This window comes from Mytilus edulis, chromosome 4 (assembly GCF_963676685.1).
Source record: "Mytilus edulis chromosome 4, xbMytEdul2.2, whole genome shotgun sequence".
In the NCBI taxonomy this organism is placed as follows: domain Eukaryota; kingdom Metazoa; phylum Mollusca; class Bivalvia; order Mytilida; family Mytilidae; genus Mytilus; species Mytilus edulis.
Genome location: NC_092347.1, coordinates 5175682 through 5195572, shown reverse-complemented (window position 1 = coordinate 5195572; position 19891 = coordinate 5175682). Strand labels below are relative to the sequence as shown.

Genomic DNA, 19891 nt, shown 5'->3' with positions numbered 1-19891 from the left:
TTTCACATGCCTTGTTTTCGCCTTGAAGCTCATTATTCAGAGTGTTTCAGACAAGATGATGAAAATAACGTGCAAGATACTTTTTTCGATCATCGTGAAGAGACAATTTTAATTCCCATTCCTCGATGCACTCTACCCCTGTTGAATTGTATATTTATAATTCCTCGTGTTTTAATTAGCCCCCCCCCCCCCCCCCCCCCCCTTTCGTGGTTACCGTTATGCCAACAAATACCCGGGGCTTGATTTACATGTAAAATCATGGGCGGATCTACATGTCTCCATTAAATAAGGGGTGTCGTTGCCGCTGGTTTTCTACGGTTACCCCACCCTTTTCATATAATTTAGATTTCAAAAGTGTATACCTTATTCATATATTGTGTAGGTAAAAAAGTTATCTTTTCCCATATTGTTTGCGTTTTGATTGGTGTGTAATGCAACAGTGCAATACCTAAGTGTCAAAAGAGAGTTTTTCCCGACCTATTCACATATTTTTAAGGTTCCTATATACAAGGTGATAGGACGTTCGGTTCCGTTGGAATAGGTTACCTTTTCACGCTATGCCTTAAAACTTTTCCTGATGCACAGGTAACCTATTCCAACGGAACGTCCTATCACCTTGTATATAGGAACTTGAGAGGATTCCCGAGATTATCATTTATGCAATGATTGCTCACAAAATGCTAGGGGAGGCCAACCCCGGATTCCATCCCATTCGACCCGCCACAGAATACAGATATAATTGATAATTGTTATTTAAAAGTCATATACTATAGCCACTATAGTACTAGAACCAAACACCTGTTTTCGGATATATCTGAGACTACTATAACACATGTGTTATAGTAGTCTCAGGATATATATATATACATACACCACATCTTCCTATGTCTATATAGCTGATTTACCGTAAATAACTGCGAGAAAATGAATAATACACAAGTTGATAATTGTCTCTTCTCTGCTAATTTTAATGTGCATGCAATATTCACTCTGATTTACTTGTGAGACCACCGACACTAATAATAATTACCTACAAAATAATAGGTGCTCCTCTTTACTGGGAAGAACATTTCGGATCCGATCAATTTATTGGTTCCATTCCCCCATTCTACACTTCTCCTTAGAAAAAATGCCTTGCAATGCGTCATAATTATCTGGACTACTAACTTACTTCCATATAACTTCGAAAACAGACTATAATCTATTTCACTGGATGAGATTGGGCTCACGGATTTTTTAATGGATTGGTAATTTTTATTTATAGCACAAGTTTACAAAGCAAGATTAATCACATTTTTCACCCGGCCTACAAATCAAATGGTTGCCTCCTTACTGACTTACACCTACACAAGCTAAAAAAACATATTCATGGGGGGGGGGGGGGGGTTCAGATGGGGGATGCTTGCCTCAGTCATGTTTCTGTGATTCCCTATATAATCAACAAAATTTTTCACACAAAAAGGGGGGCAGGGATTTCTCCTTAATAAGAAATCTCTATTTTCAGCATAAGCTCATATAAATTTGCCTTTTGAAGAACTGAAATAAATATGAGACGGCTAATGATTTTTCAGATGCTTTACATTAAAATACATCCATGTGACATTCACAATTATATATAGATCCAAATTTAAAAAGCAATTTTTTTCAATATTTAAATAATGTAGGATCAAATCTTGATACATGTATGTAGTTGAAATTGTTAGCTTTAAACATGTTAAACATAAATTAAAATCATACTCCTCCCAAATTTATTTCTTTAAATATTATGGATGAAATACATGTAGCAAGTAAGGGATGAAATTAAATTGGATGAAATGTGGCATTTTTTTTTTGATAAAGTAGTATGTCGTCTGATGTTGTCAAACTTAATTATAGACCCTTAAGGGGCGGATCCAGTCATTTTAAAAAGGGGTGGGGGTGGGATTCTAACCCAGGACAAAAGGGGAAAAGGGGGGGGGGGGGGTCCAATTACATGTCCCTATTCAAATGCATTGATTATCCAAAAAAAGGGGGGTTCCAATCCCTTGAACCCCCCTCTGGATCTGTGCCTGCCCTTTAAAAATAAAATGATCCTTATTTTGAGTTAAAGCTTATAGATTTTTCTATAATGCTTCTCAGGGGCGGATCCAGCCATTTTAAAAGGGGGGTCCCAACCAAGAGCAAAGAGGGGTTCCAACTATATCTCCCATTCAAATGCATTGCTCGGTAAAAGAAAAGGATTCCAACCCTCAAATCTATGGTCAGGTTGTTGTCTCTTTGACACATTCCCTTTTTCCATTCTCAATTTTATCATGTAGTCGTCGTTGTCCCAGGACATTTAGTTTTCGCTTAGGCCACACCAAATTAATTTCTTGTTCTACGGATTTTTGGACTCCAAAATTTGGGGCGAGCGAGCGATTTGAAAATTTTAATAAAAAAATATTTCATTTGCAAATTTTTGAGGCGAAGCTTGAAAAGTAAAGGCGAGCGATTATATTTTTTTTTTTTGTAAACATAAAATAGTAGGTTTTGACAATAATAAAACTTGATTTATAACTTGTACTTTGACATTTCTTTAATTTCTGAAGTATTTTTTCCCTGTTCACCAAGAAATAATTTAATCTGGTTTATGTATGTGTGACTGACAATGAGACAATTCTCAATCCAAGTCATAATCAGTTTGGGGGCAACCCCTTAATGTTATAAATATCCCTTTTACATGTTTTATGAGGGATCAATATAAGTTATAATATATTTGTTTGTACAAAAGGGCTCATATTTTCTAAAAGAACTATATATCTATCTAGTATTAAATGGTCAAAACATGTCAAAGAATTTTGTAATATTCCTGGACTATAACCATGTTAAATTAACACATTTACTTTAACAGTTTAATATTATTCAAAATAAGTGGACCCCTCTTTTAGAAAAAGTTGTTTAAAATATGATGTAACTCTCCTCTTTTTTTGCCAAATTTAAAGTTTTCAAAGGTTTTGTATAGAAGAACTATACAAATCCTTGGTATTTCTGTTTTCTTTTCTACATCAGTAAAATGACCCCTTGTCTGAGGGAGGGTTGTTCTCAATCTGACAATCACTGTGCTTAAACGGCTGTGGGTAACTTAAGTTACCCACAGCCCAAGATGGCGGACTTTAAACTCGTTGATATTTAATTCATACAAAATGTACCTTTTGCGACGTTTTTCATGCAGAATGTAAATATTTATAGGATTATTGAATAAATAAATGACTAACAATTACCATAAATTTGTTAATATAGAGTTCACTAAAGCGCAAGGTCAACTTTAAAAAATGCATAAGATGTCCGTAACTTTTTTATCGAAACTAAGCAGGCTGTCCGTAACTTTATTTTTAGATGTGGGTAACTTTTGATTTAAAATTTTAAGAATTATAATTTCAACAATTAGAAGACAATTAACATCATATTTGTAACCTTCGCGGCCGTTTATACTACTCATTCCCCACCAAATGTGATTTTATTAACGCATCATACTTACACCACAGAAGTTTTATGTGGGGTTTGTGGTACTCCATCCTGGTTATGGTTTGAACTTTTATTTACTGATGTGCGTCTTATCGACGTTTTTCGCTTGTCAGACCAAGGCTTTTCCATACCGTGGCTCTTTAATGTTTTGAGTTTAATTATATGTTTGCGGTTTACCTTCACCTCTGTTTCTTTCTATGTGTATTTTGATGAATACTCTTTGATGCGGCTCGGTATTTATACACCCCACCAGTTAGTTATAGTGTTATTTTGATGAATACTCTTTGGCGCGGCTCGGTATTTATACATCCCACCAGTTAGTTATAGTGTTATGATTTTTTGAATATGTTTCCTAGTATGTTTTTTTTTTCTCTCTTTGTATGTTATCAGGGGTTGTTAGACTATTAAATTATCCTGTTGTCCTACGTAGTTATTTATATTTTTATAAACTATGTCGAATTGTTACACTATGTTGACTGCTCTTTTCCTTTTATTGTCACTGACTTTTACCTATTGTATCTTTTAGTTTTATTCAGTTTAATGAGATTTAATGCAACTTGCATACAAATGAAATATGCAGCTAGCTTTAAAACTAGGTTTATTCATTTATACAAAATGTCCTTTTTTAAAGTTTTCCCGTTTACTGTAAATCTTGGCCAGGGTGCCGCAATATCACCGTGCTCAACGTCCCAGTGTGTCCAGATTGACACCCCTTTTATTTTACTGTCAATGCTGATGGGATTTGTTTTTGTGGGGATGAGAGAAAAGTGTTTTTGGCTTTTTCAAAAAGACGGAAAAAGTTTGTGCACTTAAGTCTCGTATAGTCTATCCACTGCATGCCTGGGCAATTTGGGTTCCCCTCCAAAATCCCGGATTCACGCTACCCTTGTCGTTGCTGGCAGAAAATCAGTAAGTGTATACATGCTACATGTATGTGTAAAAAATACTTGTGTAGTCTACTTGTTCAAAAATAAAAACGAACAATGATGTTTCAACAGTTTATCTGCTATGATCGGAAACAACCCTCCGAACTAGGCGATTTGGGTACCCCGACGTTTTACAAAATGAAACCCGAGTTTTGCGGATGTATCGTGATTTTTTTCATATTTTTCCCAATTTTGTCTTCCATCGATACAATGAATTATATTATACTAGACATCTACTTCGTTTTGTGAATATGTATTCGATGCAATCTCTATCATCGGTTTAAACATTACATCCGCGTATGTCGATTCTTTGAAAGTTACGGACATCTCTATTGGTATGATGAAAAAAGTTACGGACAAGTTGTTTTGAAGTTACGGACAGCCTAAGTGTTTTTTAAAATCGTGCTGTGATCGTTTATTTTGTAGAATTTAATCACCTTTCCAGTTTAGGGGTTTCCCTAAACGATTAATACAACTTTTAAATTCAGTTGTTTAATTGATGCATTCGTGGTATTGTTATTCTATAGGAGAAAAGTATCTAACCGACGCAAGGCGGCTCCATCTTGGGCTGTGGGTAACTTAAGTTACCCACAGCCGTTTAAGCACAGTGACAATAACAAACACATGTCAAAGTACGGCCTTTTACACAGGGCTTTGATACAGACCAAACAGCAAGCTATAAAGGATCCCAAAATTATTAGCGTACACAATTCGAACAGGAAAACCAACGATCTAATTTATATATCCAAACGGGGAAATACCAATGAACAACATCAACAAACGATAACTGCTGAACGACAGGCCCCTGAATCAATCAGGACAGGTGCATAAACATGCAGCGGCTATAGATAGTTTTGTTTTGCCAGCATACAATATAATTGCAGTTGAAGGCAAATCCTTCAGAAGTTCTTTGTACTTTATTCTAACAACGAACATGGCCCGAGACCACAATTAAATTCTCTATCATTTCTTTATAACGTTTTGTCGCATTAAAAAAAAATTGACTATCTTTTTGTCTAATTTTTTGTGTGTGTAATGTACAGTACAAGTCCAAAAATATATGCAATTTTCAGAAAAATTGCATGTTTACATCATACAAATTTGGCCAATACACATCCATACCCCTATAGGCAAGTCAAGAGATGTTCCGAAAGTGTAAATATTACCTTTTTGCACCTGGCCTAATCACTCTTTCCTTATTAAAATCAGTTAAAATAAAACATCCAAAAGTTTATTTCAGCTCTCTTCTTTCATTTCCACCCCAGAAAAGCTAAGAAATAAATAAGAAAGGGAAAGAAAAAAAATAAAGAAAAAATACACTATAATTAAAGGGAACTATATTCGTGCGGGAAATAGACATGATTACATTTCCGGATGCGGGAAGCGGGAATATAAAAAAAATTAAAAAATTCTGTTTTGAAAAAAATAGGTGCGGGCGGGTCCGTCGAACAAGGAATCAAATTGGTGTGGCCTTAATAACTTTAGTACAAGTAATAGAAATCTATGAAATTCAAACACAAGGTTTGTGACCAGAGTTTAGGAATTACATGAATTAGGGGCCAATAGGGGCCAATATTAAACTTTGTTTGATTTTATAGAAAATTGAATTATTGGAGTTCTTTGATATGCCAAATCTAACTGTGTATTTAGATTCCTAGTTTTTTGGTCCTGTTTAAATTGGTCTACCTTAAGGTCCAAAGGGTCCAAAATTAAACTTATTTTGATTTTAACAATATTTAAATCCTTGGTGTTCAGATTAATATGCTGAATCTGAATATTTACTTAGATTTTTTTATTATGAGCCCAAATTCAAGTTGATCCAAATCGGGGTCCAAAATTTTACTTTGTTTGATTTCAACAAAAATTGATTATATGGGGCTCTTTGATATGCTGAATCTAACCATTCATCAAGATTTTTGATATTTTGACCCATTATCAAATTGGTCCACATTGAGTTCTAAAAGGTCCAAAATTTAACTTTAATTGATTTCACCAAAAAATGAATTATTGGGGTTCTTTGATCATGTTGATATGCTGCATCTAACCATGTATTGAGATTTTAAATATTGGACCATTTTAGAGGTTAATTGTCAATTTAAAATATTTAAGTACTTGGACCGCATTCATTCTGTGTCAGAAACCTATGCTGCATCAACTATTGAATCACAATCCAAATTTAAAATTCAGAGTTGTATTGAGCTTGAATGTTGTGTCCATACTTGCCCCAACTGTTCTGGGTTCAACCTGTACGTTTGTATCAAGCTGAGCCATGCATAGCTTTTTTATCTGATTTATATATTAATTTGAAATTTTGACAAGTGAGACACATACAGATTATACTGTTAACAATATTTCAGAGTTTAACGTAGTCAAGCGAAACAAATTTTAGAAGAATAGTTGAATCATGTCTTTGTTGTCAAATGAAAAATTAGTACGAACACAAAGAAAAAGTATGGGAATGTTTGTTTTTTAAACTATTGATCAGGGTGAAAGTCTTTGAAAGTCATGACTGGCAAAAAGTTTGTGAAATGAAATAGCACAAATATTCCATTCTTTTTAAATATAACTGAATATAAAGAAAAACACAAACTGATGTTTTATAATAGTTTTTACCCTTTTTATGTTTTATAGGACAAGAAATATAGAAAAATGATGAAAAATATAAACAGTTACAATAGAAATGAGCGCAAAACAAGATAAACAGAATACAACAAGGCCTAAATGGTAAGACCACTTCTATATACTGTAAATTCAGATTTTTCAGGGAAGGGACAACTTATTGTGATTACAAAAAAAATCTGCATAAAGATCTATATAGTTACATGATATATATATATATATATGTTTCTGTTATCAAAATATGATTTCTTATTTTTGCGATACTCACCCAGTCACATTATTCGCATTACTAAAAAGTTTCGATAATTTCTGAATTACAGTAATAAAAGAAATTGCCTTTGAATGATGACTCATATAAAAATAAGAAAATGTGGTATGGTAAATGAGTGACTTATCCACCAGAGTTCAACGAAGCGGATGCAAGAAATTAAAGGCCAATCATGGGCCTGCCTTCAATAATGAGAAAACACTTCCTTTATAGGTCATCCATTAAAGATCTCAACATATAAAGATTTAAACAATCCAATGTAGTTCAACATGTTCAAAGTCAATAACAATTAATAAAAAAAAATCATGCCTAATATAAAATATTGTTTGTTTCTTCAATCCTGACCGACCCTGCAAAAATGGCCCTACTCATAAAATTTTATTGTCAAAATTAAGCCAAATATTATTTTATTCATTTCTGATTTTCGGGCTTGCCGGATCATCCGATAATATTCAGGCTTTTGGGAAAAATAAAATTATTTACCTACCTACCTACCCACACCTGGCTTGTCAGAATAGGGATTAGGGAAACAAACAATATATTAATTTAGGCCTCATGTCTGTGAGCACTCAACCTGACCATAATATAGGACAGTGGTTCAAATATTAACACAACATATGAACATTCTATAACAACTATTGCAAGTGGCTCAACTTTAAATATCACTGCAAGGCACTAAACAACGAATATTAAATCTTGGACACAAAGCACTGAAATAAGAGAACTCATAAGCATGACAAGTAAGAATATCAAATGAAAGTTTCTCAAAATGTTCATTAAAACATGATAAAATAAGCTTATTTATATTGCTGTTTTTTTCTCCATTTATAACATTTTTTTTTTATTTTGTGTATTTATAGGTCAGATATCTTGGTTTTTATGATCATCAACAGGTCCTGCAGGTCTATACTGAAGAGGAAACTTAATTGTTAATACTTTTCTACATAATGTGCTAATTGGATTATTAATGTGAAATGAACTCAACTGTGTGTTTTTCTGGAAAAAGAAATAGAAAAAATCCTACAAAATTGCTATAAACAAAATGGAGTACTATCAAAGAACACAATTGTGTAAAATGTAACAACCTACATTCATATTAACTGATGGATTATGGAGAAATTAAGAAAAAAAATAGTATCTTTGTCATGTTTGTTGTCGAAATAAACACCTGCTTTATCAATTCATGTACATGGCTCCATCATATCAAATATACAAAGAAGATGTTTGAAGAACATACGTTGCCAAAATTTATTCAACCAATTGAAGGAAGATGTCTTGTGGATTGAATTATTTATGCACTGAACTGTTATGTAGGGGGTCGAATACACAGCAGCTGAAACAGAAGACAAGTTAATTTGACATGAAAAGTGTTTATTTTATTTAATATGCAAATATGAGCACAATATTAATAACATCACAAATGGTATGATATTCATAGCATTTTGCTTATTATTGTATTGTCTGAAACATGCTAAACAGTCAGCCTTTTGTTTTTGTATGTTTAATACTCACCATGAAAATTTGTATTACAGTATTAAAGTTTTAATTATCTTTTGTATCAATAATTTAGTCTAGGAGAAAATATATTAATACTGTTTGTACTGTTATGAAATTTCCATAGAGGAAAAACATTTCCTTAAGGGAAATTTGATGTTCAGAAATTTCCCTAGAGGAAATTTGAAGATCAATGATTTCCTTAGAGGAAATTTGTTGTCTTGAATTTTCCTCCAAGGAAAAGTGTTCGTCAAAAATTTCCTCACAGGAAAAAGTATTTCCTCCAAGGAAAATTTGAAGCTACAAATTTCCTCACAGGAAAAAGTATTTTCTCCAAGGAAAATTTGAAGCTGCAAATTTCCTCAAAGGAAAAAGAATTTCCTCTAAGGAAATAGAATTTCCTCAAAGGAAATAGAATTTCCTCAAAGGAAATAATTATGCAGCAAATTCCCTAAGGGAAATCTTTTTCCCTTGAGGAAAAAACAATTTCCCTTGAGGAAAAATCTTTTTCCTTCAGGGAAATTTGATTTCCCTTGAGGAAAAGTACTTTTCCTCTGAGGAAATTGTTGAAAAAAGGGGCATAACTTTTTCAACAGTGGTGCTAGATCCAAAAATTTTTAGGACAAATATCAGGGAACCAATACCAACCAAGTTATCAACTTTGTTTTGACTTAACTCCAAAAATTAAGGTGACAACTTTTGCACTCAGCGGAATTGCAAACTTGTCCCGGAGACTGTTACTGTTTAAAAAACTTTGAATTAGGCAAAATACAAAGAATTTTCTAGTTCTAGGCACAGATTATCGTAGTCCTATTTGGTATGACTTTATCATTTTGAGTTTTTACTGGGTCCTCAATGCTCTTAGAACACAATCTTTATTCGCTAGATAATTTTTCTTTTGACGTGATTTGAATTTTATTTAAGTTAGATTAGAATTGTTAAGACTTTTCTATCAAAAATGAGGAGACATTCATGTTAATCTGAAAAATTATATAAACAATATTTTCTTTTTCATATCAAACATCATGGACTTCACACAAATATCACTAACAAACATAAGAAAAACATGTGTCGTACATCTTACAAATATCAATTAAAAATATTATGTAAAAATGTTTATAAAATATTTCTTTTTTCATACCAAACATGTGCTTCACTCAAATATCACTGACAAACATTTGGAGAACATTTCTAGCATACATCTTACAAATATCTATTAAACATACTATCTTAAAACTATTATGAAACAGTCTTTAACAAATATTTTCTAAATAAAATCGAAAAAATGTATTGTTATGATGTTATTGAAATATACATTAGATATTACCATTTTTATATTTTTGATTAGGACAAGAAAAGTATATTGATGTTACATCAAAAAGACATTTTATTATACATCAAACCTATGCTTTACATAGATGTAAATCAAAACTGTTTTATAAATATTTCTTTTACACATCTAAAAAATATATATATTAAATGTTATATAAAAATGTCCATCAGATATTGATTGAATATTGCAAAGAAATATCTCCTTTACATACAATTCTTCTCATTTATAAAACTGTCTATTTAACGTTTTAAAAACATCAGCAAAGAATATTTATTATTCATTATAAAAAAATATTTACAAAAAATCTGTTTATATTAGCAATCAAACATTGGGACGAAATATTATTGTTAAAATATCATTAATGCATAATTTCTGATGTAAAAAAATGTCTTTAAAATATTTTTTGGTAAATATTTTTGAAAAACATATAAATAACCAGTCAATAATATCATGAACATATTATGTGTTAGCTTGGGAACATATGATTTTCACTAAATCGTGTTTTAGAGTTTTTTAAACGATACACTTAATATCAATATTTTTATCTCACCTAAAAAGGGCCAAGTGAGCTTTTCCCATCACTTGGCGTCCATCGTCCGTCGTCCGTCGTCGTCGTCGTCCGTCGTTAACTTTTACAAAAAATCCTCTGAAACTACTGGGCCAAATTAAACTAAACTTGGCCACAATCAACATTGGGGTATCTAGTTTAAAAAAATGTGTGGCGTGACCCGGCCAACCAACCAAGATGGCCGCCATGGCTAAAAATAGAACAGAGGGGTAAAATGCAGTTTTTGGCTTATAACTCAAAAACCAAAGCATTTAGAGCAAATCTGACAGGGGTAAAATTGTTTATCAGGTCAAGATCTATCTGCCCTCAAATATTCAGATGAATCCGACAACTGGTTGTTGGGTTGCTGCCCCTGAATTGGTAATTTTAAGGAAATTTGAATCCGACAACCCGCTGTAAACAGCAATTATGTTCAGCAAAGTAAGATTTACAAATAAGTCAACATGACCCCTTTAGGATTTCTTTATTCCGCTATATAGATGACGTTCTTTCACTAAACAATTCTAAATTATGTGACAACTTATTGTTCTGTAATTTCTTTTTCTAAATATAAATTCTACAGCTTTTATGAAAACAACAACTGTTTAACCCTTAAAAACTGAAATAAGAATTTAAAGAAAATAAGAACAAATGCCCCTGCTCCATCTGAGCAAATTTTCGAGTTGAACAGGGGCATTAATTTAGAATGGTAAATGCCTCACTACCCCAGTTCGAACTCTGTCTTCTAATCTTAGTTTTGTGTATGTGTTTGATAAAATTTGCATGAGGGTAGCTTAAGAGTGCTGACTCGAAATTGGTCAAAGGTAACACTTAATATCCCCACTGCTTGCATAAGAGAAAACAGAGGGATACATATTTCATAATTAACTTAAAACAAGTCAGATTTTAAAAACAAAACAACAGAACAATTGTTTGTACTTATCTTTATGAAGGAAGTCATTCTGAAACCTACTAAAATAGAATAATTTATTGATTACTTCCTGAATATCAAGCAGTGAGGCAAGAGATTGGTTATGTTGGTGTATAACTCTTTGAGAATACAATAATCCGAATCAAGACATAAAATGAAACATTGGCCATAAATAATAACGAGAATTGTGTTAACAATATTTATTTCCATTTTACTAATAACAAACAAAAAATATGATTTTACAATAAAGGCACATGTCTATGAATTCACAGATAATTCTACAAATACGAACAATAAATCCATTATATTATTGAAATGATATGTCAGCAACTAATGTTTGTTTTTAGGCCACACCAATTTGATCCCTTGTTCGACGGACCCGCCCGCACCTATTTTTTTTTCAAAACAGATTTTTTTTATTGTTTTTATATTCCCGCTTCCTGCATCCGGAATTGTAATCATGTCCATTTCCCGCACCGTTTTTTTGTAAATATTATAAGAAGATATCAACATTTGTTTTTAAATCACAGTCTAACCTGTATATAACGATTTTAAACATAAAAGCACCCCACCACACTGTGTAAATATCTGTGAGAATATTTGTTTCAGCATGAAACCTGGAGTGCTCCGATAAAAAGTTATAACAGCGGGTATTTCCGTGAAGAACAAAAAATTGGTTTCTTTCCCCCTTACTTATATTCCCTATCAAAAATTGTTCGTTGTTAGAATAGGATAGGATAGGATTTGCCTTCAACTGCAATTATATTGTTATGCTGGCGAAACAAAACTATCCATAGCCGCTGCATGGTTATGCACCTGTCCTGATTGATTCAGGTGAATGTCGTTCAGCAGTTATCGTTTGTTGATGTTGTTCATTGGTATTTTCCCGTTTGGATATATAAATTAGATCGTTGGTTTTCCTGTTCGAATTGTGTACGCTAATAATTTTGGGGTCCTAATATAGCTTGCTGTTTTAGTCTGTATCAAAGCCCTGTGTAAAAGGTTGCACTTTGACCTGTGTTTGTTATTATCAGGTTGAGAACAACCCTTTCTCAGACAAGGGGTCATTTTGCTGATGTAGAAAAGAAAATAGAAATACCAAGGATTTGTATAGTTCTTCTATACCAAACCTTTGAACACTTAGAATTTTGTACTCAAAATGAGGAGAGTCACATCATATTTTAAACAAATTTTTCTAAAAGAGGGGTCCACTTATTTTGAATAATATTAAACTGTTAAAGTAAATGTGTTAACATGGTTAGAGTCCAGGAATATAACTAAATTTTTGGACATGTTTTGACCATTTAATACCAGATAGATATATAGTTCTATGAGAAAATATGAGCCCTTCTGTACAAACAAATATATTATAACTAACTTATATTGATCCCTCATAAAACATGTAAAAGGGATATTTATAACATTAAGGGGTTGCCCCCAAAATGATTATGACTTGGATGGAGAATTGTCTCATTGTCAGTCACACATACATAGACCAGATTTAATTATTTCTTGGTGAACAGGGAAAAAATACTTCAGAAATTAAAGAAATGTCAAAGTACAAGTGATAAATCAAGTTTTAATATTGCCAAAACCTATTATTTTATGTTTACAAAAAAAATTATAATCGCTCGCCTTTACTTTTCAAGCCTCAAAAATTTGCAAATTAAATATTTTTTCATTAAAATTTTCAAATCGCTTGCTCGCCCCAAATTTTGGAGTCCAAAAATCCGTAGATCAAGAAATTAAATCGTTGTGGCCTTATCTGAGCATTTTTTACAAATGATTTAATGATTTGTTTTATATAAGTTAGTAATTTACAATTTTTTTTATGATTGTCATTCATTTCTTGTCCAGTTTCAATTTTTGTGGTTTCATTAATACATTGTATTCCATTGATACGGGTGACAATGTTTGGTTTTATTTTACATTGGAAATTTGTATTTTGTTATCGGTGCGTCACCATTTAATTACAAAGTCCACAAAAAATAGAATTCCACTTGTAGTAATGACTTCACAGAATAATTTCTAATGTAAAAATATAACCACATGCTTATTACATAATTCATGATGTGCTTTTAAATAAGTACAATTTGACAAACGAGAAACAGGAAACTTTAAAAATCTCTTTATAATTTATTTTTTTAAACCAACTCAAGCTCAATCTTGTCAAAAATTTCACTACAAATTTCAGATATATTAAAAATGTGTATTCCCAACTTTTAAATCAATATTGCATACAGAACAAAATCAGCCAGAAACAGTTGCACATTTTAACATGTAAATTATATTTATCTGATCTGACCATGTGATTCTTAACAAGGATCTTATTACTTTTCCTTATAAGGAGAGGAACATAAAATGTGTCAACAGTTGCCTAATACAATCACATACGTTATATGGAGAAGAAAACAATTATTGGTCATAGTAGATGAAGGGAAAAAATAAATACAACCTGCCTCTCTCTTGGGCAATTTCACAAGACCATCAACGATTTCCACATAAACTATATGTTATAAACTTTATGTACACATTTTGAAGAGTTAAAGGGGCACTAGCTGTCAAATTCATTGTAACCGATTTGACTTAAATTCTCATATTTGGTTTATAACAATGTAAAACATTTATCCAAACTATCAAAAGTATAAAATAAACAGTTTACAGAGCATGGGGTAGATTATATATAGGTTCGTTTCGTGTGTATTTCAGTCCAGACGCTATCTAATTAACTATCGATTTGACCTCAGATGACCATATAAGCGATGTAAACAAAAATAAAGATACGAATAGATTAAACCAACACGTGCAATTGCATTTTTATAGGTCTGTTTGATTTTATTTTATAGATTAAAAATAGATGTTTCTCATTGTTTTTAACCATATAAGAATGATTTTATGTGCATCGAATTAGTAATCAAATGATTTACCGTAGTTTCACTTTCATTGTTGACATTCTTTTTCTTTAAATAACCAGTACACGTACAATGCATGCGTTGTCAATCTCTAGCTAGGGGTTAACTTGAAGTTCACATGAATACCGGTTAGAATGATGATGACGTTTTCACTTGCAAGTGAATCAGTCAAAAATTATGTTTAATCGCTTATTTCAACAAAATTAAAGGAAATTGATTGCTAAAAGCAAAGTATTATTTCATTATTCCAATTTGATTAATGATTGATCTAAAAAAAAATCATACTTTATTTTTTTATATATATCGTAGCTAGTGCCCCTTTAATATCATGACGTAATTCAATTTCCTTTTATTATACACCAAATGAATCAGTCTATCTGAAATCAATTCAATGTTTTAGATGGAATAAAAAATATGTCAAACTTTTTGCTATTTAAAGTTAGGCTACCGTAAAACATACCAAAATAACAGTTAAGAGTGAGGTATTTTTATAGACAAATTTTAGCTGCCACTTTACATATAAATGAAAAGGTAAAATCACAAAAATACTGAACTCAGAGGAAAATCAAATAGAAAAGTCCATAATCATGGCAAAATCAAACGACAAAACACATCAAAAACGAATGGACAACAATTGTCATATTCCTGACTTGGTACAGGCATTTTCAAATGTAGAAAATGGTGCATTAAACCTGGTTTTATAGCGCTAAACCAGTTTAACTCGTTTGTCAAATTGTATTAAAGCGTATCATAGACCTTACATACATTAAAAAAAATGTCTAAGAACATTCAATCTATGGTATTAAGCAAAGGTCTGTTTCATTAACTAGAAGCTGAATTATAAATTGAACAGATAAAAGAGGGACGAAAGATACCAGAGGAACAGTCTAACTCATAGATTGAAAATAAACTGACAACGCCATGGCTAAAGATAATAAGTCAAACAGACAAATACTAGTATAGAAGACACAACACAAGAAAACTAAAGACTAAGCAACATGAACCCCACCACAAACTGGGGGTGATCTCATATCAAACAATATAGGTAACTAAAATCAATTTCAGAATAAAATCCTCCCATTTTTGACTACTAAAAATATCTTTATGTATGTGTCTACTAGTAAAGCAATAATTAAGTACAGCATCTATTTTTTCTCTGACATCTACATTCATATTGGGTAATTTAGTCATGAAGACAATGAATCCCATTTACTGAGTATACATATTTTTAAAAGTCCTCAATGCTCTGTATCTCCCTCGTGCAAAGCTCTGATTCCTTTCACGGATTTGGCTATACTTTTTGGAACTTTTGGATTATAGCTCTTCATCTTTTATATAAGCTTTGGATTTTACATATTTTGGCCACGAGCATCACTGAAGAGACATGTATTGTCGAAATGCGCATCTGGTGCAGAAAAATTGGTACCGTTAATGTTATTAATACTTGTTTTAACTTTTTTTTTATCTGAGCGTCACTAATGAATCTTATTAAGACGAATCGCGCGTCTGGCGTAACAAATTATAAGCCTGGTACCTTGGATAACTATTAATAAATATTTGATATCTTCAAATTTATTAGTAGCAGTATTATCTCCAATCAAAAACAAGGAAATCAGTAAGCATTATTGATGAACAAAGAATTTACCGACACCTTATCCAATAAAATCATAACATTTTGAATATCAAAAGCCCAAACAATATATATACATATATCATGTATTCTAATTATTATTTTCATTCAATGAATATCATGCGTTCATCTTGAATAAGACCAATCATGTGTATGACATTATGTTATGTTTAGTTGCAAATGATTTTCAGTAAACGAATAGTATATTTTTCCCTTATGTCTAAATTTCATTATGTTTGGCTTTCATCAGGAAACTGTGAAAAATATCCTGCTTCAAAAGGATTCCAATCCAACTCATCTCACAATGAAACACGATAAGTTTTGACAACAGGCTTTCAATAAAAAGATGTATAAAGAAAAGAGAGAGGGAGCTAGGTAATACACCGGTAAGAATTCCACAAACACCACTTATAAATAATCCAGTAGTGTTTTTTGTCTCTCAATATGACATGAGAAAATGACGATTATACAATATCAGAACATAAATAGTGATTGCATATTTTTAGACTTATCAAATACATCTGAAGGAGTTAAATAAAAAATGGTTAATAAATATTTTTTCAATACATGTACACACCTGCTCATGCCATAAACATATTACTATAGTCTAGTTATTCTTTCCTTGTGATTTTTATTGAAAATTAACAATGATATTTTGATATATGTTGTGATCGATATTTGTTCGTCGCCGTCTTGAATATAGAATAAAAGATCCCTCTTGAAGCTAACCATCCATCATCAACAGAACTAATCTAAAATTCACTGCATATTTTCAAAAGTTATAAGAAGATTTGACATGCATGCCAATGAGACAACTCTCCATTTATATTTGTTGTAGTTAATTTGATCTTTAAGAATAAACTATTTCGATATTGGGCGATATCCAAAGTTCAAACACGAGGTCTTGTACTTAAGGTAACGGCATACGAAAGCATATCGGCGAATAGATGCAGAAGATAATAGTACAAAGCAGTACATATTTGAAGACGTTCATAAGATAAAGTACTGTTTTTAACAATAAAGTCAACATACACTTGTTTTATAGTTGTAGCAGACACAGTTATTAGTTAATTTTTAGCTCCCTTTGGTAAAACTCTAAATTTCACATTTGATGTATTTCATTGTTAATTAATTTACATGAAGCTTATTAAGGATATATTTGTTAAACTACATAGCTTTTGCTATTTTAATTCATTGGTTTAAGATATTTATTTGTATTGTAAAGTTTTATATTTGCATCGTTGCAAATTCTTTGGTTTCCTTCGGTGAGAAATTTACATATTTTATATAACTACTTTTAGATTCATATTTTGAATTCTCTGAGGACTGACATCCAGTCCAACTAAGGAAAGCCAGGCTTTCCAACCAAGGATCGAATAGGTTAGTGCATTTGCTACATGCCTCCATAGTACGATAGTGCATTTGCTACATGCCTCCATAGTACGATAGTGCATTTGCTACATGCCTCCATAGTACGATAGTGCATTTGCTACATGCCTCTATAGTACGAGTTAATTTGAAGTCATTGAATGCTCCATTTCTAATTACTTTTGGCATATGATAATAAAAGTGGTATTTTGTTGATTAAATTATATATTGTTTTCAGTTTTTGGTTTTCATTTACTTAGATATATTATAGCGCATCACTTTTGGCATCAGTCGTTTTCCGCACACATCAGTTTACAAACTATAATTAGCTGTGGTCCGCATCCCCGAATCTTGGGCAGAATTGTGCCTGCTACATAGTAAACCTTAGCCATTCACGTAAACAGTGTAGTGTGGTGGACGTTTCGTCTCCGAGGGTATTTTTCGGAATACTCAAGAATTTCGTATCCTAGATAGATGATTAGCATCGATAACCTTAGCCGTATTTGGCACAATTTTTATGGAATTTCGGGTCCTCAATACTCTTCAATTTAGTACTTGTTTGGCTTTATAGATATTTTGATCTGAGCGTCACTGATGAGTCTGCCGTATTAAATAATAATCCTGGTAACCTTTCATAACTATATAAAGCATATTTATTTATTTTTTTAATTTGACTTTTATGCATCATATTTCCATGTTCTTGAGATAAAGTTCGTAGACATTTTGCATTGTTTCCCTCATACATTCGTAATCTATTCGACAAGATAACTTCCAATATAATCATAAACACCAGAGAGTTTAAGTTGCATTTTAATTTTTACGTCATCAGCGACAGACATTATAACTCTGTTGAAAATCACGAAAAGTTTGAATGTTGAGTTTTGCCCAGAAAAAAAGGGTTAGATCATCATTAATATTTTTTTCCATAAGTCATACTTATTTTGTTCTCATCACTCAAGCCATATTAGGAGCCCATTTAATGAATACAGTCTTAGCCATTGAATTACGGTCCATAAATCTAGCTTTTGTTTTCTAATATACCAATATATGACAGACTTTTTGTTGGTACGCTCGTACTTAAAACATGTCGTTATAACCAATTGATAAATATTGAACTTACAGTGAAACATGTCTTGACGGAAACTTTGAACTGTATTAAGATTTATAAGAATAAATAAATATAAATCGAAAAAATATATAATTCAAGGATTCTACATAACTTATATCAAAAAGCTACACTTAAAAGAATACATACATGGACATTAAATTAAAATTCAACACTTTTCTCTCTCTTTCACCTAGGTTTAAAAAGGTTGTCATACTTCAAGGTAATATAGATTTATTTATAAATTTAGCAAATCATATATTAGGGCCTTTATGGGGTCTATCTTGCTTCATTCTTTAATTTAAAGGACATTTTTCTCTATTTGTTTTTAATTTTTGTGTCCACTATTCTATATATTTTAGCAATCAATTCTTCCTGTATGATTTTGGTCCTTTTTTCTCTTTTTTTTTGTGCCAATTGTTTTCTATTTTGAAAAGTCCGAACCAGTCTTAGATATCGATATTTTGTTTGAAGGTAACTCATGTATATATTATTTTCTTTTGTAATCTAAGATGAAGTTTAACATATATTATCGAAAATATTTATTATCTAAATACAGCTTTGGAAGTTTTCGTAATGTTATGAAGTGTTTTTCAAATAGGGTGAAATCCCATTACAATGTATCAAAATGATGCAAAAACCAAGAAAAATGCTTATTTGGGCCCTTTTTTGGCCCCTAATTCCTAAACTGTTGGGACCAAAACTCCCAAAGTCAATCCCTACCTTCCTTTTGTGGTCATAAACCTTGTGTTTAAATTTCATAGATTTCTATTTACTTAAACTAAAGTTATAGTGCGAAAATAATGTGTCTTCGGACGAAGTCGACGACGACAACGACAACGACAACGTCATACCAATATACAACCGCAAAATTTGTTTGCGGTCATATAACAAGAGGCTCTCAAGAGCCTGAATCGCTCACCTGGTAAACAATGCCTTATTGAACATATTGAACCATGCCAGGCAAACATGTACAGCTAACAATTCTTCAATATTACAAATATATATGACTTACTGTTTATAAATAAAGAAAATGAGACCAAAACACAAACACTTAAAACTTAGCAATGAACATTTTTACCCCATGTCAGATTTGCTCTAAATGCTTTCGTTTTTGAGATATAAGCCAAAAACTGCATTTGACCCCTATGTTCTATTTAAAGTAAGGGCGGCCATGTTTTTTGACGGATCAAAAATAGAAGCACACACTTTGTGCAGGATAATCTAAGGAACTACCATGCTAAGTTTCATCCAAATCCATTCAGTAGTTTCAGA

General features: G+C 31.9%; 1 protein-coding gene and 1 long non-coding RNA gene across 5 annotated transcripts in view; both read left to right on the top strand.

The window, feature by feature from the left end:
• Positions 1–19891, top strand: part of LOC139518784 (uncharacterized) — a 310064-nt gene that overhangs the window by 12955 nt on the left and 277218 nt on the right. The gene's annotated exons all lie outside the window — the stretch shown is intronic.
• On the top strand, positions 1070–8774 carry LOC139518795 (uncharacterized). Its single transcript, XR_011663456.1, has 3 exons — positions 1070–1247; positions 7041–7133; positions 8157–8774. It is a non-coding gene; the product is annotated as an uncharacterized lncRNA (long non-coding RNA).